The sequence below is a fragment of the Thamnophis sirtalis genome, unplaced genomic scaffold (assembly GCF_051295495.1).
Source record: "Thamnophis sirtalis isolate CommonGarterSnake01/CBP01778 unplaced genomic scaffold, rThaSir2_p1.2 scaffold_11, whole genome shotgun sequence".
In the NCBI taxonomy this organism is placed as follows: Eukaryota; Metazoa; Chordata; class Lepidosauria; order Squamata; family Natricidae; genus Thamnophis; species Thamnophis sirtalis.
In genome coordinates this window covers 27,731,558-27,758,674 of record NW_028261391.1, presented here as the reverse complement: position 1 = coordinate 27,758,674, position 27,117 = coordinate 27,731,558, and the positions used below count along the sequence as shown (strand labels likewise).

General features: G+C 35.4%; 1 long non-coding RNA gene across 3 annotated transcripts in view; it reads left to right on the top strand.

The window, feature by feature from the left end:
• The window catches only part of LOC106538576 (uncharacterized), a 48,007-nt gene extending 38,431 nt beyond the window's left edge, over positions 1–9,576 (top strand). For 2 of the 3 annotated variants that reach the window (XR_015698014.1, XR_015698013.1), the window contains exons 3-4: positions 3,898–4,030; positions 6,005–8,889. This is a non-coding gene — a long non-coding RNA (uncharacterized LOC106538576). The other variant, XR_015698015.1, reaches the window with a different exon arrangement.
• The last annotated feature ends 17,541 nt before the right edge of the window (positions 9,577–27,117 follow it).

Sequence of the window (27,117 nt, the reverse complement as noted above, 5' to 3'; positions counted from 1 at the left end):
TCTCTCCTCATCACATGTCATGGGCTTTTTTGAGCTAATCAGGAGAGCAGCACAAAAATCAGCAACCAAGTTGTATTCCGCCCTTGTCCTAAATATCCTAAAGTTGTTTTTATAGGATCTTTAAAAAAGACTTGCCATTGTGAAAAGGGGCTGCAAAGTCATAGCCTTACTCCTTTTAAAAACACTAAAGTGGGCATGATCATATGGCTCAGAGCCTTATCCCTGCATGGAAAGAGGAAAGATGAAGAATCTAGAAGTAGGGTGAACTGAGAGCTTCTCTCAATGGGTCAGTGCAGGCTGCTGAGGATCAGTGTTTCAGCTGTAGAATTCTTGTTTACAGCTATGTTTTCTGCAGTGCTGATGAACCAGAAATTAATCGTCTCTATGGCTCAATGGTGAAGATAGAATGAGATTATACAAATGCAGAGCCCACCCTGGAGTAGTGCAAATGCTACATTTGGAGGAACCTTGAGTCATATTTTGAGGACTAATTTAAATCCCTCTGATTAATGGGATTAATTAAATTACATTAATTCTCACTCTAGTGCAATACATTTATGTACCATTTCTTTCCAAGCAGATTAAAAACCTTTACATTATTGAATTAAAACATTTAGAGAAAAGAAACAGAGCCTACATTGTTTATAATGTCTCTCCTCGTACATATATTAATACAAGAGGAGATTATGTTATCTTCCCTCCTATGTTAAATTCTGTTGTGCTCATAATAGCAAATTTCAATTATATCCACAGAAGATTCTCACTTTCTACAGAGGAATGTAAATCTGCCATATTTAGTATGCTGCGAAGGAAGGAAGGAAGGAAGGAAGGAAGGAAGGAAGGAAGGTAGGTTCCCATTGCTTCAAAATGAATGGCAAAATCTATGCAAGAAAATGTTTTCTTTGCATAACCTTCAGCCTTAAAAATACAGTATCTCCCCTCCCTCATGCTACACATTTTGGGAGAATATAATATTACGCATGGTATAAATGTAATGGATTAAAATCATACATAATACATAAATAAGATACCAATAAAGATACAGCTCAGGGTTGAAATAAAGGATCTGTGGTGTTCTACGAACTTTCTGGGTTCTCTCTCTCTCTTTCCCTTGCAGACATTTCATTATCAAACAAAGTAATGTAATCAGTGCTAATCATTACTGTATATGAAAACTAATGAATAACAAGATGTAATGTTGAGATATCAAACATCAAGGTTAATAAAAATGCCTTCAGCTTGTATTTCATTCAAAACAAGTACACACATGATTTATTTCTAGAGATGTACCTCTTCCCTAACTATAACAATCTCTGATGATGAGCACAGTGGTTGGTAGATCAATTTATTTGTTAAAAAAAAGTTCCTTGGCATTTTGGACCTAACTTGTTCAGGGTCTTTGAAATGAATACATTCTTCTTCCTCTTTATGATAATGAAGTTCTACCAACTGTCCGCTATATCTAAGGAATTAGATTGTGTACACAGTGGCATTCCAGAAAATAAAGACTGTTTATGGTAAGAATGGGACAACTCACTGCAGCCAACCCACCACTGTCTACTTGCCCTGGCCAACTCATTGGGGGACAACTTGCTATGGCTAATTTGCCATGGGAAAAGTTGCAACGAAACAATTCAAACAATTCAATTTAATTATTTAAAATACTTTTTCAAATATTATAATTTTTGTCACTCACATTTTATTTTATTTTTGCATCCTTTTACATCCTTTCTTTAATGATTTTATTCCACCATTTCTTCTATATTAGTGTAACTCTTATCTTATGATGAGATGTCCCATAGCAATTTGGCCATGGCAAGTTGTCAAGGTGACTGCAGCAGGGCATTTCCTGATTCAGAGAGAATAGAACAATAGAATCAGGAGTGAACCTCCTGCTTTCCTCTCTAGCAATACCAGTTTGCAGACACCTTTCTGTAGCCATCAAGGACTAGAATACATAGGGCGGTTCCTGGGCTCAAAATACTTGCCATTTCTGACATATTATAAAACTTTATTAACATCTCTCTCTGAGTGACCTAATCATTTTGAAACAACAATTGAATGCAAGTAAATAATTAGCATTTTTTTATTTTTAAATCACAGGTGCAATTAATACATATTTCTTAAAAGAGTCCAAGTATGATTACATTTATGTGCAGGTGTTATATCTAAGGGCTCAGTTAGAACTAACAGTCCAATAAATATGGGCTTATTTTTGTTTTTTCATCAGGATGAATTGTTTTTATTAGATGCTCTCATCAGCATTCCTTCTCTCTATCAACATTGCTCTGTTTTTTGTTAAAATAGCACCATGAACAAGGAAGGTCAAAAATGTTCATGATAGTTTTTAAGGTCATTGTAATTTCAACAAATCTATTTACCTAGAGGGAATCTTAATGAAAGATTAAAGTCTTTTGGATTTAAGAAAAGGAATTAGTTTATTTGCATGGCGTTTCTATTGCCCATCACATTTTCAAATTGTTCTGGAATTTGTTTTTATAGATATCAGTGAAATAGTTTAGACAGTATTGAAAAGAAATAAGGCAGCCCAATTATAATTTCTTTTATTTGGATGTAACACTGACACTTATTTATGACACTTATAGATTGTGCTTAATTACTAGTAATTTAATTACTGCAATTATTCAAAAAATTCATTAAATAATAACTGAATTTATATTTCATTGAATATTATTGAATTTATTATTTCTGTAAGATATAAGAATGTGATGTGACTATTTTGCCAAGGAAACATTGTCGCCTCCTGATACATTTCTTTGTATCACAAATTCACAACTATACACATTTTCATTATTTTGCATAGTAATATATACAGCAACCCATCAGTTTCTTTCACAGAAAATTCCTTCAGGTGTATGGTCATATTCTTGACTCCATAACCACAAATGAACTTAGATTTCCATGAAACAAAAGCATTACAATACTAGTGAAATGTGCTTATGTTGGTAGCCTGGTGGGGGCTGAACTGTTTTCATGACAATCTTCTTGGCCATGCTCATTCTCCACATTTGTATACTCTGTTAACCTTTATTTTGCAAAAAAAATTTTTAACCTACAGTTTGTGAGTGCTGTCATGAAATGGCCACCATAGGAAAGTTTGCCTACCCATAAAATGGCTGCCATGGTAGCTATGGTTTATCCCAAAATTCCTATTTATTAAAATTTATTCAATTTTATATCTAGATTAGTTAAATTAAATTTATTGAAAATTCCCTCTTCCCTGTTCCCCTGTATTGCTTTCTACTGCTTCACATTTCATCTGTTTCTTTACCCTCTAAGCAGGTAGAACACCTGCAAAACTCCTTTGAGAGAAAACCACCTGCCATTTCTTATTTTCTATGAAACATTATAGAATCTATACCCCAAAGATATGGATAAAAGTAAAGATGAGGCATTAGACTGGCTCTTTGTTTTTCACTATGCCACTTTTTTGGGAAAAAATAGAATCTAAAAAGAAGTTAAACATTTGGGCCTTGGGTTCTGGCAGGTACCAAGGGAAGATTCTTGGGCACATGGATGCCAAGGACAGCACATTATCAGAAAGACATTGGGTAATGATCTGCCATAATGATATTGACCTCACTCATGAGGATTGTGTGATTTTGTAGGGCACCGTCTCAATGAGTTTTCAATTGGCACACTGGCATGTAATACTGAACCATAAATTATTAATGTCCCTGGAAACAGAGACAGTTATGCCTGTAGCTCACTGAAGCTCTATGAGAAAACGTTTTAGCAAGGGTAAACAGAGGTAAATACTTGGCTATATTCTATTCTCCAGAATCCAGATGTGTTTAGGTTGCTGTAAAGTTGTTCTGCACATTTATGAATTAGTAATGACATTTTTTTTGTCAAATTTTGTCTTATTTTATCCAGAAGTTAAAATAGAAACTCCCCACTCCGAAGAGAACCAAAACTAACAAGAAAACTAAGAGGAAAAACAAAATAAATGTGTATTAAAGGAAAAGAAATACACATACATATATTGTCCTTCCCTAGTTGAATACAGGTAAGCCCACCAACAAAACTAAACTTCAAAGCCCTTAGTTAAACAATCTGTTATTGTAATTAACTCACAGAAAGTCCACAATGCCTTCAGATCCATCATTATTCACTGAGATCATTCTCTCTGGTCCATCCAGGATCAAATATTCTTGGCTAATTCTTAATAATAAAACTTTTTCCTTAAAATTCTAACTAGTATTAGTATATAATAACTTTGAATTAGTAATGATGTTTAAGCAACCTAGACAATTTATTGGCTGCCTTTCTAACAAAACTTTTCCAGTATGATGTATTATTTGAAAAAAAAAATACATGTGTGCATTTTAGTGCATTTCACGTCTACTTTGTAGACTTGTAGGGATTTTTTTTCTTTAGAAACAAAAGCAAAACTTAAATAAAATCTTAACTGAAGTTTAGTATCAGAATCAGGAACCAGATGAAAGAGATTAAGGAATTGTATGTAGGCATTCTACAATTTCAGAAACACAGACTGGTAAAGTCTTCATTTGCTAACCATATGTCAGTTATCTCTATGTATCCATTCACACTTTTAAAATTATTAGCCAGTTATAATTCATTCTGATTCTCCATTTCACATTCTCTGCTCAGCTTGGCAAATAGACAAAAGTGGATCTAAATATACTTTGGCAAATTGTTTTTACATGAAGTCAGTTTTAAGATCACCAGCCATAACTGTTTAAAAATGCATAGGTTCTGAGAATATGACAGTCTAATCATTCAAGAAGATTTTATAGACTGGTAACTCTAGAAACTTGAAGATTGACAAAAACACATGTTAGTTATGTTTTATTATTGTGTATGAAACATAGTGAACTTCTGCAGATATCTGTACTTATGAATGTATAAATGTGTATAATATAATCAGTAAATACAAAGCATCTCTATATCAATATTTTAATATTTCCAAAATACACCAGTGAAACTGATGTACTAATTTAAAGATTAAAACTAAAAGATTACATGAGAATTTAGATGATGCTGGGATAAAAACTGCTGACGGCAAGGATAGTCCCATGCACATAAGATCCACTGAACTCTGTGCAATTAACCCTTCTTAGGGGTGTACAGAATTGCAAGCTCAGTCATTTAAATACAGATTTTCTGACAATCATTACTCTATTTTACTCTATTTCTATTAAAATTGAAGATGGTGCTGCTAATCACAATCATTTTTTTCTACAATTCTAATAATATGATAATTGGATGGACAATTGTAATAGTTTTTGGTATGTGGATTTTGTTTCTATGAACAAAAGTTTATGCTCTGAGGACATCAGAAAAAATAGCATGCTGCCTGACCAGCTTGCATCAGGGTGAGCATAAGTCACTGGCTATTTCACAAGAACAAGAATTTATAATATCATGTTCTACCAGTACCCAACCCACTGGAAAGGCAACATCAGACAAAGACACATTCATTGTAGGTGAATTGGATGGATTAACTCAAATAGTGATGTCCAATTCATGCTGTTCTTCATTTTTTTGTGGGGCAAAACTTCATCCTAATTTGGTTATTGAATCCAGTAGGCAGAATACTCCTTGTCCTGCAATCACTGGCATTCACCACCATTTTTCTTTCAAAGTTCACCAGTAGAATTATGAATTGGAAATTACAATTGATGGAACAATCAAACAATAGACTTTTTAAGTGATCTGGGCCTGGGGATAAGGACCATTACCCCGCCCGAATGTTGTATGCATGTTGCTTATTATTTTATTATGTGTTGTCGTCTTAGTGTTGTATTCCCCCCTCCCTGGTTTTCTGTGAGCCGCCCTGAGTCCCCTCAGGGAAAAGGGCGGCCTACAAATAAAATCAAATGAAAAAAATGAAATGAAATGAAATCATTGGACAGGAAAAGAAGACAATCCTGTCTTTTTCTTTAACCAAGTGAAACCAGACTGAAAGGAGGGGAAAAATGGCAGAATTGTGATGTTTTTCTTTTATTTCTCTTCTCAGTCTTCAACCAGTTGAAAAGAAGAGGAATCTGTCAACCAATGTGACCAAACAGAAGATCAAGACCCCTTTAGGAACAAAGTGGCAAAATAATTGAAATTTGGAAAATAATTTCTTCTTTCCAGTTGCTTTACATTTGGAAGTCCAGCAGCTTAAGGTTGCAGCCCACAAAAACTCAGAGTTACGGACATGATTGGCAGACTAATTATTAAAATGGCTTTAGTGGTGATGGTGAGGTAACATCTCCAGCATGCTTTGGAGGAATACCCAGGTCAGTTATGTAGAACAATTCTGTCCTACAGAAAGAGAGGTCAATAGCTAGAGATGGGGTGGGGATTATTGAAGATACAGCTGAGCTTCATTGCCATTGCTACTCACTGTCTAAGCTACCCATGGAAGGCAGGAGCCTGCCCTTCCAGAGTGATTGATCTATTTGTGTTTCCTTCATCCCTAGCACATTGTCATTGCAAGCTCTTAAGACATAAATGAAAGCTGCTGTAGCTGAACTATTTATTAACAATTGTTTGTTCTCTCCCTCCCTCCCTCCCCCCTTACACATACACACCTATTTATCTGTCTTATGAATTAAGCTGAAGAAAGATTACTGTGACAGAGTTTGATTACCTTTTCATTCAGGACTAATTTGTCTTAAAAATATAACCTAGTAATCTGCTTGACTACAGCTAAAATATTAAGTAATTAGCTGTCATAGTCATGAATATTATTTAAATTTTGCAAGTATAATTTATTATTAAGCAAATGCACATCTCATGTCTTTTTCAACAGTTCATGGTTGTTATCAAGCACTACATGTAGACTGGATTTGGCATTTTTATCCACCTTTTAAGTCTTTCCCAAAGATCTGCATTAGGCAGATGTTGTATGATGATGTTAAAGGTTTCATTGCAAGATATTAGGTGTTTCAAGTAAAGCTGCAACTCGTTGGCATAGTGAGAATTCCATCCATATATTATTCTCTTCTCTGGTTTAACTTTATTTCTTAGTTATAATTTTTTGCCATTGATTTTATCATTTTTTAAAGATTTTTTAAATTGAAAATGTGTCTTAATTATTTCACTTGCCATATTATCATAAATATTAAAAAGTCTACAAACTTTTTGCACGAGATTGGACCTCATGTTACATTTGACCTAAGTTTATGGATCTTAGAATGCACCTTCAAAACTGGAGCTTTGGTTTTCCATACTTGTGATATGTTATAAGCAAATATCTATGTTACTTATAAGTACAGTATAAAAAATGGGCATGTGTAGTACTATGAAATCATCCCACTTCTATAACAGATTATTTATAAATGGTCTTATATAATAATTAAGAACTAATGCAATACCCTTTTCATATATTTATATGCTTCATTTTGTTTTATTTTCAATTTGCTGCAATGTAATTTGTCTTATATCTAATCAATCAGTCAAGCAATTTTAATTACTATAAGATGAAGCTCAGTTTCACCAGTTCCAATATGTGTATTCTATAATTCATAGAAGAAAATACTGAACAATCTGCAATGTTACATTCCAGTTTTTATCATTAGTATTTGAAACTACAACTGCCTTCTTTACCTCCATTGGTATTTATGTAATTATTGCATACATACATACACACAGACACACACACACACACAAACACACACACTGTGTGTGTGTTCTCAGTATGTATATATCTAAACAAATACAATCCATTGATTATACACATGAAAAGGTTCCCATGTCATCTAGTCCACTATTTATAGATGTGGGAAAAAGAAATAGAATTTGTAATAATCAGGAAACAACACTTGAGGAAATGCTACAAATTATCTGGAATATTTAAAATGTAATTTTTGCATTGTGTACCACCCGTTTGGATGGTAGTTAAGGCACTGGCCTAGAAACCAGAAGTGAACTCTAGGTCTTCTATAAGCATGAGAATGGTTGGGAGGGTTTGGGCCAGCCATTTTCTCTCAGCCCAACTCACTGCATAGGAGGCAGGAATATTAATGTTTTATGCCTTGAATTGACCTCCTGCCTTCTCCCCAAAAGCAGAGTAAAAATACAAAAATAATAGTAATAGTATTATTACAAGTAGTAGGCCCCTTGGGTAATTCTAAAACATCTGAATCACTACTTGAACATCGTCATCGTTACAAAAATCATCATCAGTCAGTTGCAAAAGACAGCTTTACTTGGAACAGCGTACATCCTGCAGTGATACTGGTAACACCATCAAACATCCACATCTGCCCATCCCAGATCCTGACTTGATAGGTGGTTAAAACATCACTTGCAGATTTTGAATTTCTAAGATTTCTTAACATTGTAAGCTGCCCAGAATTGCTTCAAAATGAGATGGGGAGAAAATAAATATAATAAATAAAATAAAAATATTTTGCAGCTCATGTATCATGGTTGCAAAATCTAGATGACTAGTACTTGGCAGGAAAGATACAAAAAAATGTTAGTTGCCATTCTGTGGTCTTCCAGACTGTTGCAGTTCCTGTATGTTAACCCCATATTTATCTGGCAAATTTGCAGCTTCTTTGTAATCTCTAATAAAAATCCTCAGTAAGGATCCCCTCCCGCCAAAGTTAACAGAACGTCTGCTGTTGAAAATGAAAACCAATGTGACAGTTTCATTTACAACTTGCATGAACTTTGCTTGAAAGTAAGGCATGAATTGATGGAGTGAAGAATAGAAAGAAGATGTAAACCTTGAGAACTGGGTAAAGAGAAGGAAGGCTAGAGAGAGCGTTTAAATCCACCAACATTTTGAGTAAATACTTCTAGAAGCAACATTGACTGGTCTATTGGATATGATATTTTCCTAAATCTTGATTGCTAGGTCTCTTAACTAGAGCAAGGATTTGCTACGTTGTTAATCCCTGTTTTCTATTTTCAGGCAATGAATGATGGATCCCTCTTCTGCTCAGAAAAAAAACTCAACAGCAAAGCCCTGTGTATACAAACTTAATATATGCTCATAATCATAATATGCATAAAATATAAGAAGTTGCATTTTAAATAGTTAATCTGCTCTTTGCTGTGAAAACTTATGAAGATATATACTGGAGAATATGCCTGAAGCACCCACAGTGTTTTTTTAAAAAAATATTTTGCATTAATTCTTATATTAGATCCTTTTTTGTTTTCTAATAACCTGCTGTTGTCCTTTACAACAAAATACTAGATTGAATAAAGATTGTATGTTTCTTTGGTATCTGCTTCTACTTGGAAGACTGAGAGAGAGAGAGAGAAAAGAAAGAGACAAAAGCTTCAATTGTTTCTTGGCTATCATTGTGTTCTCATTCTTTTAGTAAGTTCACACAATAATATTTGAATAAAACCGGAACAAATTCTACTTGAGAACTGCATGGAACTAATGAGGAACAAAGAGACCATGTTATACTCTTTGCTGTCTGAACAATGGCCTTGTTGCTGTTTGATCTTTTATTTTGTTGATTTCCTTCTTTTTTGAAAGAAGCAAGTTATATTATAGTTCAAGGTTCTGTTCACTGCTTCAACCCTGACAACCTGCAGATTTAAACAGTTAATAAAGGAATCACCATTTGTCTTCCACATACTGGACTCTACTAATATTTATCTTAGAAACAATGAAACCTTTTTTGTGTGTAGATGCATGATTCACTTTGAGGTATGTACACAATGTTGTGTGTCATTGAAAATTCTAATCTCAGGTCAAGTTTGCTACAAGTTTTTGTATTTTCTTTTAACTTTGATTTGGCTCCTGATTACTAATATTGAGCATCCTTTTAAATTAACATTGATACTTGTGGTTTCACTTTTAGAAGTATATGAAAATACAGGATTTCCTGAAACAAATATATGAATATATAAGAGTCTGTGTATGGTAGGCAGAATGATGTTTAAAGTGAGATGCTATTCTGTGTTTGAAGGATTCTAGATCTCAATTCATTTTTTAAAAAAATCTAATAAATTAATAGTAGCTCTGACATCTGTAAAATTCTGGATATCCCTTAAACTATTAATCACATTTCCAATCAAAATGTGTTTTTTTCATTACACTGGTATCTTGCCTTTTGAGACTATGTTCTTCTCTGACCCTTTTTTTTTCAATACCAGCAACTTTATGAAAAATTAGGCTATCATCAGTCAGTGTACTTGTATAGTAGATTGTAGATCAGATTAAGTCCAACACTTAACCACAACATCAGATTGGTGTATGTGTTTGTCTACAGCTATACCTGCACCTACCTTCCTAATCTTACTATGCTGCCTCCTTATGGTGCTGTATTGGAAGATGTTCCTCAAAGGGATAGGTGAAGGATGCCAAAGTATAAAATACAGGACTGTATTTTACTAAGATGTAATTGACAATGAGCCTCAGCAGATGGCATTCAACATGCTGGTCAAAAAGACGCAGAATCTTTCAGAATATTAAAGGAGTTTATGATATGGCTAAATTAAAATGTTGAGAATGACCAGTTTCTGATATTGCCATGAAGGAAAAAAAAAATCTAAAGATGCAAAAAAAAGGACAGCGGGAACATGTATTATAAAAAAAATGAACATGGGAAAGCTCAACCTAGTAAAAAATGAAATGAATTTTTTAAGTTGATATTTTATGTTTAAATTTTAATCTGAAATCAACAAAGAATGCCATACTTGGGAAAGAAGAAAATTAGTTGGACTACATGTCCTAGGAAACAGAAATGAAGGAGAAGAACAGATCAATTTCTGAAAAAAGTAATGTTTTTATTTGCTAACAAAGTCTTCCAGTAACCAAAACAATGTCTACATATATGGACATCATGAGATAGAATTAACAGAAATCAAATTGATCCTACTATTGATGAAAGGATGTGGAAAAGCCCATCTATAATAGCAAAGACATGGTGAAGAGTTAACTGTAGAACAAACCACAATCTGCTCATATGCAAATACATAGTTCAAACTAAAGCAGAAGATCAAGGTCCATCAGCTTTCAAGCAGAACATTGGGAATTGTTTTGATGACTTGAACTTCATGAATAGGGAATCATTATGGAATGGAATAATAGTTCTCCAGAATGAATGAGAAAAGAGACCGCCAAAGCTAAGAAACAGAAGAAAGCTAGATGTCAAAACCAAGAGTGAAAATTGGAAGGAGAAAATCAAAGTCCCTGCTAAATATAGATGGATTAATTTTACCAGTCTTGGAAAAGTTATTGTATGCTACACATTTAAATAACAAAGTAACCTCCTACCTTAAGACTTACTTTATTTTAACAAATGACTGCTTTCAGAAACTATGTTTAGTTCATCAGGAAACCCACTCTTTGATAGTACATCTGTCATTGGTATTGGATCTGGGTACTTGAGAGACCGCCTGCTGCCAATTACCTCCCAAAGACCCATTAGATCACACAGGGTTGGCCTCCTCCGGGTTCCGTCTACCAGCCAATGCCACCTGGCTACTACCCGGGGGAAGGCCTTCTCTGTGGCAGCTCTGGCCCTCTGGAACGAACTCCCCGCAGGGATTCGGACCCTCACCTCTCTCCAGGCCTTCCGAAAAGCCATCAAAACCTGGCTTTGCCGGCAGGCCTGGGGTTGATGAGTTCCCCTCCCCTCTCGACTTGTGTGCTTGTGTGATTTTTGCCTATTTTAATTACTTGTATTCTGTTCTATGTTCCCCTTTCCCCCCTTTTGAGTTGTTTGCCGCCCTGAGTCCCCCCCGGAGAAGGGCGGCATACAAATAATAAAATTCAATTCAATTCAATTGGGCCAGAAACTATTTCCATTCAGTGAGGAATGCCCATTGATTGTTCTAAGATACTGTATATCATAGATTAAAATTTCTATTAAATATTTCCAATAGATACCTCCAGCAAAGAAGAATATGGTATAGGAATAAAAGAGGTCAACAGCTTATTTCCTTATTAGCTAGGTGCCTGTAAGGGGCAGCCTCAAACATTATGTACATCTTACTAGGGGTTATAACACCACTGCTATGCTTGGTAGAGAGCTCCGAAGGGTAGTTTAATTGAATGGACATCTCATGAATATGGATAACTAACTATACATTTCCCACTAACAAAATATTGCTGCTTAGGTACTGTGAAAATGCTGTTTCTTGATGTGATATTACAACAGATGTGATAGCTAATGGAAAGATCTTTGAATATTGCACAATTATTTAACAACAATTGCACTTTTTATTGCACTTACAAGCATAGAAAGGCCTGAAGCAGAATTATAATATATCAGGATTTCTGATTTATTTTGTAAATAGGATATGCTCCAGTGGTTTTATATGTTTGAATATATTTCTAAATATACTGAATTCCAAATACAATGACCATGGATATAGTCATGATTAAAGTGTACGATAAAAAGAACATTTTGAATTATTTGGGAGGGAAACAAAATCAGTTATCTTATTCATCTTTCTGAGTCTCATTCACTATACCTGGCTTTTCCTCAACAGATCAATACCTAGATACTTAATATTTGGGGAACCAAGTTTTTATTTTTTTAAATGAAACATTAATAGTTCCTGCTGAATAAGTTGTATAATAAGTTGTATAAAATGACAATGCCTGTTTATCCTGAGTTAGGCTTTTACATAATACTTTATAATAATATACAGAAGGTATAGAATTAGTTACTAGAATAAACAACAATACTTTCTAATGGTGAAAGTAGTACTGATCAGTTTGGACATATTTTGACAATATGCTACAAGTACATCTACAATCTGGTTTTATCTGAAGCACGTTGGTGTTATTTTATGCATGCTAGAATCAATAACCCAGAGACTATTTTTTATATTTTTATTCTATTCTATTATTTCATCATTTATTTAGCTCTGTCAAGAAAAAAGAAATAAAAAATAGCAAAAAAAGAGTATTAATTTGAGCAAAAACTTTCAAAGCTAACAGATGATTATTAAATATCATTTAAATTATAATTGAAAGCAAATCAATAATAATTAACATGTAATAATAAGTAACATTTAATATAATAAAAATAATCAATCTTAATAAATACAGTTTCCTGTAATTTCTTTTTAAAATGTATCCTTATTATAACAAAATATTATAACAACCCACAACTACAGACTCAACTCCATGTAGCAGTTTAGAAATATAAAGAATTATTAGCAGAAAAACAACTGGCAGAAAAGAAAACTGGATATTTAAGATTTGATAAATTCTATGTGAATCACCTTCCAAAAACGTTGAACTTTATGACATTGCTACCAAGTATGAAAACATGATCCTGCATTTCCAACTATGTTTTGAATACAAATTACTTATAGTTTTTAAAGGGTTGGACTGGTTCACTGATGTCATGGAGATCAATACTGTAGCTATTTGACTTGATAGCAGTGTGATTGCCATCTGTTACAACACTAATAGTCTTTGTTGTGCAGTTGGTTGACCACTCTGAATACAGATTCCTGGATTAGATGGGCCAGGGGTCCAATCCAGCTGTTGGACAACAACTGGTTTGTTTGAATCTTCATATGTATTGTAAGAGTTACAATATTTTCATGCATAAGTATATGTTCCTGCCCATTTTCTGATAAAGAAGTGAGAGTTGAGTACCTCAATAGAGACAAAAATAAAAAAAAGAAAATGTGAAAATGATATTTAACTTGTGAGAATGGAACACATGACAAATATAGCCAATAATAATGGATGATGACTACCACTATAAACGTAAGTCAAAAATATGAAAGAGATACATTGAATTAGTATGATCAGGCAGAGAAAATGAATATTGCAAAATAAATATATGAAGAAAAAGTAAATGAATCAAGAGGATAAGAAAAATGACATGTGTTTCAACACAACTGATGAGATCTTCCAAGAGAGAGGTAAGATTAAAGAACAAAAAGCAATGTATATAGTAGTATGTAGATGTGTGGAAGCAATGGATATTTATATGGACAGAAAATTATAGACAAGAATGGTTATACCAATAAAGGAGAATATTTGTAGCTAAGGGTTGAATTGAGGGGTCCCTGGTGGTCTTTGAACTTGCTTGTTTTCTTGTATCACCCCTACCAACACTAATAGGGAAAGCCACCAGAATGTAAAGTGACAGGAAACAACACTCTTTACTAGCACTGAAGATGTTACCTAGTTTGGGTAATTAAATGTCTGCAAGAAAACAAGCAAATTCAGAGAGTACCAAGTACCCTTCAGTATGGTGAATCATATTGGCATAAACTAGTTTTATGTATGCTCCCTTTTCTTTTTCTTTTTAAATCTTATGATTTTAATTTATTTGGCTTACTGTTTCTTTATCTTTTCTACAGTGCATTATGTTGCTTACTTTAAATGTGCTGAGTATTTGTGCTGAGTATTTACACACATATGTACTGTATTGTATTTCTGTGTTTGGTCTTTTATATCTTAGGGCTACTAGACCTGAACTGCTAAAACCCACAGTCTTAGTTTTCTATATTTCTTTGCTGTCTGGATTTCTACAGCAGTGATCTGATAGTCTTATTATATCCATAAATAATCATGCAGTATTACAGTCATAGTATTTCTAGTGCTGTAATATCATGCACATATTTTGTTTAGAGAGCATACCACTATTAGCTTTGAAATATTTTGTTTGTCCTATGATGTAGGATAACAAGCAGGATCTAAAGTAATTTCATTCCCTCAATAGTTTTATTATTTTCCTTTAGATCTGGACTGTGTGCTCTGTAGCTCACACATATGTGTATTCCTTCTTGTTATATGTATAACAAGAACATGAAGAAACCTGACTTTTCTGGATCTTGACAATTTTCTTGACAAATGCACACACAAAAACACACACTCGCATATACATACCTACTATATATATATATATATAATCTCACACATACACACAAAGTGAGAGAGAGATAGAGAGAGAGACAGAGACAGACAGGAAGACAGACAGAGAAACAGATAGACAGACCAATTATTCATTGTATGGAAAGAAAATATCTACTACCAATGTTGTTTCTTCTGAGATGATGCCTGAGAATTTCCTTCAAACTCAACTTCACAGAAGGTATCTTATGAATTACCATTAGGCATTATTATTGCCCAATTTTAGTATATATTTAAACTATTTTATTTGATCCAGTTATCAGATTGATATATCTCTTCCCAAGCAGACACATATAACACAGAAAGTAAGTGTCCATTTGGTAAGGTTTTGTTTTGTTAAGTAAGCTAAGTGTATGTGGATGGTTTGGGAATTGAAGTAAGGATTGACTAAAAACTAACCAAGGGGTAATTGTATTTTTTACATGCATGGTTCTTTCATAGCCATATTTGCTTTAGGAATCTAGCAGAGTGACATTAGTACATTGAAAAGTGCAAAGAAGCAAGCCTAAAGCATATATTTAGCCTATGTCTACAAAACTTGCAGAACATTAAATCAGCAGAATGAAAGGCAAGCAAACAGAGAGGAAACATAAAAATGAGCTGGCTACTTCAAGGCACAGCTACAGTAATTATTTCAGTCTTTTGCTTACGGGGGTACCAACTGTTTACAATTTACTGGCAAATTGGGTATTGGCAAAGCTGGGTATTCTCATTTTCCCTCCTGGTTCAGGAGTCAAAAACATATGCTACCTTTCGTAATGAACTCGCCTAAGATTTGAAGCTATCCATATTCATGTCACCAGAAATGTTTACGCAGGAGCAAAATGCTCAGATATCCATATAAATCAGAAACATCTCAAAGTTTATATTTCCTTATGCTTCTTTGGCATTGCAAAGCAGACAAATGTAATTAATTACAAACAAAAAGAAAAAAAATGGAAATCATTGCTCTTTTAAAATAATGCAAGCCAATGCAAAGTTTCAGCACCCTTCAAAGATTTATAACCTATCAATAGATACAAAAGAATATAGAATCTATTGTATATACCTTGCATATTTTCCATCTTCTCTGCATAACTTATACATTCATTATGATAATTATAATGTTATTTGTATGTTTCCAAAATGTTTTTTCTTATAAAATGTAGCTGTATAGTAATATTTGCAATATTAAAGGAAAAACTACACTTCATTTTCTACTTATTTACATTCTGCCAGATTCTCAGCCTGTCCAGGGTCTCTTAATGTATTTCTGTTGGAAAAGCTTCTGCTTTAAGTAACCCTGTTATATACAAGGCTCGTAGTACTGTATTTGGGTACTGAACAACATTTACTGAATACTGGGTTGTTTTTGTGTTTGACACTTGATTAATAATTGCCAATGATTAGATGAGTAGGTTCTATAACAATAGAGATTCCATTATTATACCTGATAACAATAGAGTTGTTCTTGTGATGTCTGTTTCTTGATCTACTTTGAATGGTGGACAAAAAGGTTCAGAAGAAGCACACTTTCTCCATTTTGTCCAGCAAAATGGGAAAAGTGTGCTTCTTCTGATCCTTTTTGTTACCCATCAAGGCAGCCAATAGAGTTTCCATTGCATGCTCAGCTATGAATCCTAATTGAAAAGGACCAAAATAAAAGGATCCATTTGTCTAAAACACTTCGTAGCTTCTGCTCCATCACTCTTCTCGGGCAATAAGTCAGGATTTTGAAAATCATGAATCTGAGATTTACTCAGGGTCTAAGAGATAAGAAGATTCCCCCAAATCTCACAAAAAACTGTTTGTGAAGTGAATAGGAATTGGAAGGGGGAAGGGGAGCATGAGGTGCAATGTTCCATCATTTCCAACCTTAAATAGTCCTGATTCTTTACGGGATACTGTTAATACCGTCAGTCTTTTGGGATACGTATAGTAATGTAGGTGAAAATAGCATCACTCTAAGTATACCTAGACACTTTAATATTCCCTGATGGATAAATTGACTAGCTATTGTGAAGACATTTATGTATTCAAGAGAACACATAGTAATTGTTTTAGGAGGTATTAAATCTGTCCATTTTATAGGCAGCATAGTATTGTAACTGCCACATCTTTATTTTAGTTATGCAGCCTCTGTCTTCATTAGTATGTATATATAGTTTGTATATTATGTTATTTTGTTAGCTAACATGGAATCTATAGTTAAAATACAATTTTTCTGCTACAAAGACAAAAGATAAAGTCAAAAGATAAAGTCAAAAATCCTCAATAGTATTTTGAGGCCACTGCGACAGGAGACAGCTCCTATTATCTCATACAGCCCCATGATGACAAACAGGATATCCCTTTCTATATAGGATAACTATACAAAAGAAAATGAATTACTAAATACTAAAAACATAGCACAGCCTTAGATAAAGCACGGATTTAGATAAATTGTAGTGCATAGATGCAAATTTATAAATACATACTATAATTTAAACACAATCCATCCATTGTATTGGAGAAGACTATCATTAAGATGTCCTATTTGTATACTTAAATTGTTTCCAGAAATCTTCTGTTGATAGGAAATTCCAGTGAATGCTTGAGGATTGTCTTGTGTAGAATGGAACTCATGGCTAAGTTTACTATGCATGAAAAAACATTTGACTTTTTTTAAAGGAACCACTTCCTCAATTCCTTTTTCTTCTGCTATTCTTCTCTGTTGGTGATCTTTGTATTTGTTGGACTCTATATTTTCTACATCCAATGTATTTGGGAAATATGAAGTTGGTGTCCAGTGTTTGGACAATAACATAGATTGATTCCCGATGTCAGGTTCCAAAGGTATAATGAAACCAGCCAATCACAGAAACGGTTTGAAATGCAGTTTGTATTCTTTCTTCGGCACAAACTGACCAACAAAGCACTAAGGCAATGAATAAATTGTCAGAGCTGCCACCCTCTGCTTCCCACCACTTTTTATAGCTATATTGGTAATTAAGATAAGCTGCACCCCACACCTGCGCGCACCCATCACCTTGTGACCCAGAGCGAAACCACCCGGCAATTAATCGAGGATTGTTAGCATGAACTTTTCAGTTTGTATAGGTGGAATGTGAGTCTTAGTAGCTAGCCCAGTCTTCTCCCCTGAATGGCAGCTCCAGGCTTTGGAGCTTACATGTGGCTCCCTACCATGGAGACAGATCTGGGGAGCTATGAATTACAGCTAGTTGGGAGCTGAAGGACCCCTTTCCCCTGGTTTTGTGGAATATCTGCAGTGGAATCTCACTACCAAGTGGGGTGTCCTACAGTCCTTGCTATGAATCCAAGATGTCTCTGACAGGGGATAACCTTTCCATAAAATAAAGTATTGTAACCGTCCCCTGTGCCACCTGAAATCTAGTATATCTTGCACTATATAGATGGGAACACCCCATCTACAGTAACCGGGGCTAGTAGCCGTAGTGGGTCTCCTCTGATATCAGAGGTCTGGATTGATTGGAGCAGGCTGCAGTGGAGTACTGGATGTTTTTCCCCAGTAGAGGGGTGAGTCTTAGCTGCACTGTGACTTGGTTAATAACTCTCACGATTGGGAGTGAATGAATTTGGGCCCAGGTTTCTTACATGGCAACGGCAGACTGAGATATTTAGTGGAGTGGTATACCCTCTGGCCTACATGGAAAGGTCCTTGTGCCTTCCGTTTTTTTATCAGCACTCTTTTTATATGTGGCAAAAGAGTGACATAATACATCCCTCACCACTTTCCAAACTTTTTGCATCTGGGCTATCCACTCCTGCGAGATCGTGTCATCGGGACGCACTTGAGGACACTCTGGAATTGGGACGAACTCCTGCCCTGTGGCCACATGGAATAGGGTAAACCCCATACTTTTGTGCACTGCATTGTTATATGCAACTTCTGCAAAGGGAAGAGTTCAGCTCAATCGGTCTGTTGGTACTGGACATAACATCTCAAGTAACACTCCACCATTATGTTTGCCCTCTCCGCTGCACCATTTGTCGTGAGGTGAAAGGCTGTACTAAGTCCCTGTTAAGACCCCACCATTGCCATGAATCTACGCCAGAACCGGAAAGTGAATTGCACTCCCCTGTCTGACATTATCCTTTTGGGGATGCCATGGAGTCTATAGACATGGGTAATAAACAGTTTGGCCAGCTTCCTAGCAGATGGAAGGCCGGTACATGCTACAAAATGAGCCTGCTTGGAGAACAGGTCTATTATTGTCCAAATGACCTTGTGTGCACACCCATCACCTTGTGACCCAGAGCGAAACCACCTGGCAATTAATCATGGATTGTTAGCATGAAGTTCTTCAGTTTGTGTAGGTGGGACGGTGAGTCTTGGCAGCTGGCCTAATCTTCTCCCCTGAATGTCAGCTCCAGGCCTTGGAGTTGACACCCGAGTGTGCAGATTCAACTGATGAGAGGGAAAGTAAGATTATTCATGTTATGGTAGCCAGATTTCCGATATCTTCTGTTTTAAATATCCTTCTATTTTGATGATGGCGCAGAGAGGCAAGTTTCAACGAACTGAACATTGAACTAGACAATGAATCTACTATAAGGCAACCAATCAAAATCCTGCTTCTTTATGTATTCAATTGTTTTTGTCTTTTTTAGTTACAAGACTGCCTTTAACTATGTTTCCCCAGTATGTGTGTTTATCTCTGCTTATTAATGCTCTATTCCTCTTAGACTGTTATTATCATTTATCAGCCAAACATTCTTAATGCTTTCAGTGTACAGAATGTCCTGTGAGGTCCTTGTGGTCCTATATATTTCAAGTGCTTTACTAAAGTGTGTACTTTTTTGTGGACACACATCATGACTTCTGGATTTTATCCTATTAAAATTTTGGATATTAATGTTTACATTATAACAATCCTACGTTTTGTTAACAGCAGGCATGTGCACTTATGGTATCTTGTGAAACATCTTATATTAACAGTGATTAAGCACTTTCTAAACTTTTGGGCTGCTGTTACTCATTTAACATATTGATTTACCCTGTTCAATGAAGGAACAGAGTCCTGTACATTTATAAGTAGTTCTGCACATGCATTTCAACAGATCTAATTGCTTCCACTGTGATAGTAGAAGCTGGTTCTGATGAAAATAATTTTTTATTTGCAACAATGAATTCTGTGTTCTATATCAAATCCAGCAATCTATACTCTTTACTGTGCGTGAAGAAGCAATTCAGGGCAAAACAAACAATAAAAGTCTAAGCTATTATATAATGCAGAATGATTAAAATGGAAAAGAGAATGCATTTCTGTTTCATCAGCTTGAGAAAATGCTTCTATTTTTCCAAGTTTTGCTTGGTTGGATCTTCCGTATAATATTGATGAAAATAGACAGTGAGATTGGGGATTCAGCAAAATAAAAGCAATTCTTTAATGGGTGCACCCTCTTGCTAACAGTGACTGAGTGAAATAGTGCTGTCAGTTAATGTATCTCATACCTTGGGGCCATCTGCCCTTGGTGGGTTTATGTTTTTTCAAGAACTGTTTTTCTAAAGGCAAGGGAGATGAAGTGTGCCAAGAGAGGACTGCAGAGACAGTGGACTCTTGTTTTACTCTCTTCCATTGAGAGATTTCTCACACTCTGATCTGTGCAATATAAGAAGCTGGCAGCAAAGGCTGTTGCTGCTTGGATGCTGGGAATGGAATGCTTGTGGCTGATCACATTTTCCCCTGGAGATCATGTACAAGCATGCAGTGCATGTTGCACTAAATGAAGATCAGCCATTAACTTCATCTGGATATTCTATACAGCCGTGTATGCATGTGTGTGTTTGCGCTCATATGTACATGTTCTTGAATAGGTAGCAGTCAGAGGGCTTGAAACTTAATGGTTTTTTTAAAAAAAAAATAACATCTGTTAGGGATGGGGACATAATAAGGCATTTTTAAAGGAAGGGCCCCCTGCAATGGAATTCATTGGTGGATCCTTTGGAAAAGCTGTTTGCATAGAAAAAAGATTCCTATTGAACCAGTGGTGGGATACGTCCGGTACAGGCATACCGGTGCCTGCTGGGGGCACCAGGTATCGTTTTAGTACGGTGCTCCAGAGGGCTCACCCGCCCTCCCTCCCTGTATTTGAGCCGATCAGGGCTTACTCACACACTCAGGGAGTGTACAACGCCTGTGTGATGCTCTGCCAAGCAGCTGGAGCATCGTGGAGCATTATGGGTGGTAAGTATACACGCACACACTGCGCGCATGCTGCATGCATGCATGTGGTGGATGCCCGGCCCCGTTGCACCATACCGGTTGCACTGAATGCGGAACCCACCACTGTGTTAAAACCACTGTAAGGAATCATTTCAATCAAATAAATTATTTGTTCAGAGTTTCAAAATATATGAATTTCTCTTTTCCTGCCTGCAGCAGCAGCAGTCTTAATACTTATTCCCTATCATTATCAGAGAAGGCAGGTAGTATGATTAACCATGACTATTGATATTTTGCTGATGCTACAGCAGAGTAGAAACAACAATACTGACATGAAACCATACCAATGATATTAACACATCTAACCATGTCTTGAGAGTCAGTTTGATGTAGTGGTTAAGAAACCAGGCTAGAAACTATGAGGCCATGTTGATTGTCCTATCTTAGGCATAAATACAGCTTGGTGACTTGGGCCAGTCGTATCTCAACCTTAAAAGTAAGACAATGGCAAGCCATTTTTTAAGTCTTGTTCCCAAGAAAACTGCAGGGACTTGTCACCTGTTGCAATTTTTTGGCTTGGTGGGAACATTTAAAACTCTGGGATCATGTTGAGGAGGGTTTCAGACAATTGCTGCCAAAATGGACATAGCTACACCCACAATGTTGCCAAGAAAAAGGTTGACTGACCATGCCTACCAAGTCATAAAGATTAAAACCCATATTTTACATAGCTACTAGCTATTAATCTCTTTCAGGAATATCAGGTTTAATAGTATTTTTACTACATATATGCTTTTAGTATATCTATGGAGTGTATATTTTTCTCCATAAAAGCAAGGCTGCAATTGAAGCTAGATTGAAAAAGAGCAAATAGCTTAAAGACATCCAATGAAATTCATCGGCCAAAACCTAGAATTTGGATCCCATGTTCCTAGTCCACCCTACCACTACACCACATTGACTCAGTGTGTTGCTTGTTGTAAAATGGAAGGTTATTATACTATGGGAATCTTTAATGACTGACTGGTCCCCATTTATTGATCCTCAGTCATCTTCAGAATAACTCCATATAGCAATTGGTCTGACTCTGACTAGTTTTGGGATGGTTACTATATTGGAGCATTAAAATAAACCTAATTTATTTTAAAGACAAAGCCTGAACCTAATCTGTCTTGTTTACTCAATATGATCCATTCAAATATAGAGCTCTCTGAAAGGAGAATACAGGATTCATTTTAATATGTACATTTTGGAGAAGAGGCACAATCTTTGGAATTTTGAAATGTTTGGAGATTTTTGTGAAAACGTTAACAATGAATAACTTATAACTTATGAATAACTTATATCAGATCAATATAAATGGTTTTATAAACAATGAAGCATCAGAAGGTTTTACAAATACATCAGGGAAATAAGCACACAGCCCATTAGCCTTTGGAGGTGCAGTAACAGACTCAGGGGGAAGAGTATGTAGCCCTCCAGATATTGCTGAACTGCATGTATAAGCGAGTTTATGCTATCAGTGAGGGACTTGACAGTAATTTAAGAGCTATGTAGACTGGAAACTGAAGCTGAAATCAGTTTCTTTGGTGGGGATCATTTATGTCATCACAGAGGACTTAGGTTTCATTTCTAGTTTAGCTAGTTTGGAAACAATGTGTGATATTTGACCTTAATGGGCCCTGTGCCATGCGAGCGCTTGTATCAGGGTCCCCTGTGACAAACTTGTTTCACACTAGAATAACTAAACATCAGAAAGCAAAAATATGTACCTTTCACATCCTGCTCTTCTAGCTGTTCCTGACTAGGTCTTTGTCTTTTGTAGAACTAAAGTTTTGAAGTATTGATATGTACTAAGAAGACTTCTGGTCCATGGAACACATTAATTCCCTGTATAAATTATTTAACTAATTTTCACCCCATTTCTGATCACTTCAGATCAGTTGTTGTACCTATTATCTCAATTAATTTCTCACCACAGAATTCAGCCTTCTCTTTAAAATCAATTTCCCCTCCATTAATTACCTAGGCTTCATTACCCTTCTAAATTAAGTTCAAAATAAATAAAGTATTACAGCTACGGTGTGCAGTTCCTTTTGAGATGAGTTAAAGTGGTTTTTCTTTTTTCTTCCTTTTTTTCTTTCTTCTCTGTCATTTACCTCAGTGAGATTTATTTATTTATTTACTCAAGTTCTGTACCACACAACTCAACTAAAATGTTTCCTTTGTCTTTCCCTTTTCTCCCTGTTTTACCTGAACATTTGTAAGCTCAACATTTTCCTTATGAAGGGAAACAATGTGAAATCCATTTCTTTTCTAGGGACACTACACCGAACAAAAAAATCTTCAGACTGAGGGGCTGGAAAATTTGAAATGGCATTACTACTCCTAAGGGCGTTTAAAGCCACTCATCATGAAGAAAGAAGTAGCTCAGTTGTTGGCTGGGATTTCCTTTTCCATACTGAAGCATGCTACTATTCTTTACCAAAGTCTTCTAATAATACTCACAGTTGATAGTTATTGCAAAATTGGGGTCTTGTCTAGACTTTATGTCTTAATTAAAGAGATCCAGAACTATGAATATACCAGTGGTGGGTTTCAAAAATGGTTGGAACCTACTCTGTGGGTGTGGCCTCCTTTGTGGGAGTGGCTTGCCACCCATGTGACCGGATGGGAGTGGCTTGCCGCCCATGTGACCGAATATGAAATTATGAATTAGGACTTAGGTCGGTCCAAGTAGCTATTCAGAAACTCTGGCATTGAAGCATGCAAGTCTTAAAGCTGTCAAGTTACAAGATCCTTGCCAGTGGTAGGTTTCAAAATTTTTTGGAACCTCTTCTGTAGGTGTGGCCTGCTTTCCGGGTCCACTGGTGGAACCTCTTCTAACCGGTTCAGTAGATTTGACGAACCGGTTCTACCGAATAGGTGCAAACTGGTAGGAACCCACCCCTGGAATATACTGACCCAGTCCTGCATGGAAAAGCCCTAGCTCTGATCCTAGGAAATTCCCATTTGGAAATCCATGAACAGACTGCGACATCAATATCAGCTTAGCCAAGTGAACAAAGGTTAAGTAGAAATGCTGCAAATAGGAAGCCAACCAACTAACCTATCATACAACCAATCCTCTTCACCCTGATAAAATTTATGAAGTACCGGTATGTACTTTACTGTATTATTGTATCTATATCTTGCTTTTCAGCTTTTGACTATGGTTCTGATTTTATGAGTAGAAATTTTTATGCACCATACATTTACTATCCTTTAGCAATGGAAAATCTAAGTTGGTATTACATCAAGGCCAAGTGAGGATAAGAAGCATGCCTAAATCATTAACAGTGCCTATTGTAAATATTTTCTTCCTTACTGTATATTTCTAAAGTACTATTTCACATTAAGATAGGATTATGTTTTCATGTCAGGCACATTTGGAAGTGGTCTTAGATAAATTTCTACAGTAAGTAGAAATTGTGTCTGTAAAAATTGAGGATTACTTTTTTTTTAATGTAATCATCCTTTTAGACATTATATCCGTTCTGGATTTGGCAAAGGACAACTTTTCTCTAGATTAAATGATGTTGATTCCTAGGTAATATTTAGTATGGCTAAATTCCTTGTGTAAGCATATAAGATTAGGATATTCTCTATCTCTTTCTTCTAATATCCCATATGTATATTGCTGGGATTAATGTTACATTACTTGGTTACAGTGGGAAATTATATCCTCATGTTTAGGCAAAAGGAAAGACGTATGCAAGTTCTGCTAGATAACGATTGATACTTGCAACCTAATGGCAATTTGATTCTGTGGCAATGTGGATTGAATAATTGATAAAGCTACTTATGCCAACAATTTATGCTCATTGTTTTCATTACAATGCCCTATTATAAAGATTAAAAAGATGCATTATTTTATCTTTATGTTCTGCCTTTTCTTTTCAAATAGACTACATAATATCATGAAATAAAATGCATGTACAATCTTAATTGTTTGACTTTGTTTATCCCATGGAGAAACCAATACAGCACTTAGAGTAATTAAGATTTTTTTCTGGTCTTCTCATTTTGTTAATGATATCTTATTGAAAGCTGAGCAGTAATTACTGCCCACTGAGGTACACGCTCCGAAGCAAACTAATGGCCAATGACCAATAATGATTACATTAGTAATTATCTCTTATGAAATATAAGCAAACTGGAAAAAAAGTCTGAAATTAAAACCAGTATGTTTGAAGCTAAAATTGTTTATCTTATTAAATAGTACTAAAATTGTATTTGCAATTCATCGGAAAAATATAGAACAAGCTGTTTTTCCCAACTGAATGCTAATGCTTTACTTTTTCAATTATATCTCAAAAATATTTCTTTAACCCATCGTCTAAGGAACGATTGAAAACAACAGGTGCCAATTTTCAGTTGTGATGCTGTTGTTCACATTATGAGGGGTATAATGTTCTGGATGTATATTTTAGAATATTTAAATACATGTGTCCCAAAATGTACATTTTCTTGTCTCATTAATACATATAAAGAATATAATATTCAATTTCTTTCATGTAAGAAAGAATATACCTCTCAAGAGTAAAACTAAATTGAGGTAAATAGTTTGAGAATAAAATAACTTTAGAAGGCAATGCACTTTTATCTGCAGTATTTGATAGACTACTGTAGCTTCTAGTCCTCAAAGCATCAATATGTGTGGAACCACATAAACAAATAAAAGTGAAGGAATGGTATTGCATATATACAAAGAAAATGCTCAGTTACAAATATGGTATATGTAGTATCTTTGTCTCTAGGGATGTTGCACATGTTTTGAATCTGAAATGTTTTCAGCTTCAGACACTTCCAGAAATGTCAGTACAACCTTTTTTCAAATATGAAGCAACTGTTTCAAACTTGAAACAGAGTGTTTCAAGCTCAAAATATTTGAAATCTGAAACATTTTGCATAATCTTTTAAATAGTAAAATCTTTAGCATTGAAAATAGCAGTTAGACTTGTATTAGGGTAGTTGTGAACTATATTGGAAAATCTTGAACCAAATCTAACACAACAGATTCTGGAACTCAATCACACAATAGATTCAAAAGTCCAAAACAAAATGACTCTCTATGCTGATACTTCTGCTCACCTATATAGGAAGTAGAATTATATAGTGCCACAGGCAGAATGAATTTCATATTTCAGCCATACAAAGAAACGAATCCAACTTGCATCTCCATGAGAGTCCTCGAATTTCTTTTATAATTCATTTATTCCTACAGTATCTATGGTTTCCATTCTTTATCCAAGTATTATTCGAGATATTGCCTATTTAGACCCATAATTTCTAAATATACTCAAGCCTTTTGAGGAGGACTTTTTCAAAAGCTTTTTGGAAGCCCAAATATGTTCTGCCAAATGAATTGTCTCTATATATTTTTGCTTGTTCTCTCTCTCTCCCCCCTCTCTCTTTCTCTCTCTCTCCCATCCTCCCTCCATCTCACTCTCTCTTTCTTTCAGCAGCAAAGAAGATGTGGAAGAGGGAATGGAATTGACCAGATGCTCAATGGCTTCATCCCTCAATTCTTGCAGACTTAAAGGATGGTTGGGAGCCTAGTCTGGCAGCAGAAATTTGAAGAGCCATCTGGGCATTGGTCAGGCAATGGTCAGACTGGGGCATCCATAGGATGGTGGACATTAAAATACTCCTGGAAAGGAAGGTTTTTTTCTTTACAAATAAATATGCCTTTCTCAAAACCGAAACAACTAAATAACACCCAACCTCAAACCCAGAGGGATTATTGTTAAATGGACATCCATTAAACCAACATATCATTGATATTATATCCTTTCCTGGAATTGTCTAGAACAGTGTTTGTCAATCTTGGCAACTTGAAGAAGTGTGGAGTTCAATTCCCAGAACTCCGCAGCCAACATGGTTGGTTGGGGAATTCTGGAAATTGAAGTCCACACCTCTTCAAGTTGTCAACGTTGAGGAACACTGGTCTAGTAAAATTCTGAAGAATGCCTTTTCACTTGCTGCTAACATTCACTGCATCATATAGGATGCAGACTGCTGTCAGGGTTCCAAGTAATGCACTTATAGCAAACTTAACTCCAAGGCAGATAG